We start from the raw sequence: 863 nt of genomic DNA on the forward strand, positions 1-863 counted from the left end.
AACTAGTACTTAGACAAGAGTCCGGAGATGTGGGTTTCAGGACCAAGTTTTCCTGTACCTAGCTACCTAGGTAAACTTAAATTTTCAGCATCTCATTTCTTTCTCTTTTTTTTCCACATTGAATATATGCACTTATTTATTTATTTATTCTAATTTGTTACACGTGACAGCAGAATGCATTTCAATTCGTATTACACATATAGAGCACAAATTTTCATGTTTCTGGTTGTACACAAAGTAGAGTCACACCATTTGTGTCTTCATACATGTACTTAGGGTAACAATGTCCATCTTATTCCACCATCTTTCCTACCCCCATGCCCCTCACTCCCCTTTGCCCTGTCTAAAGTTCCTCTATTCCTCCCATGCTCCCCCAACCTCCACATTATGGATCACCATCCTCATATCAAAGAAAACATTCAGCATTTGGTTTTCTGGGGTTGGCTCAATTCATTTAGCATAATATTCTCCAACTCCATCCATTTACCTGCAAATGCCATGATTTTATTCTCTTTTAATGCGGAGTAATGTTCCATTGTGTATATATACCCCATTTTCTAGGTTGGTTCCACAATTTAGCTATTGTGAATTGTCAGTATCTCATTATCTAAAAATCTTTAAAATGGCAATAACAATGTTTGCCTTAACCATCTTCTATCACACATGGTTGTTTCAAGATCAAATGGAAAGAAGAGAATGCTAGACAAATTTAAAGTATGATTACTGTACTGCCTGGTGTGAGAAAGAGGAAGAAGAATGAATAGAGAAAGATGCTTGGAGGGAAAAAAAGATAATCTGCATTTCACAGGCACAATCTTTCTTGAAATAAAGCTAAGACACAGAAGGCCATCTCTTCCCTAACT

This window comes from Urocitellus parryii, chromosome 8 (genome assembly GCF_045843805.1).
Source record: "Urocitellus parryii isolate mUroPar1 chromosome 8, mUroPar1.hap1, whole genome shotgun sequence".
NCBI classification, from domain to species: domain Eukaryota; kingdom Metazoa; phylum Chordata; class Mammalia; order Rodentia; family Sciuridae; genus Urocitellus; species Urocitellus parryii.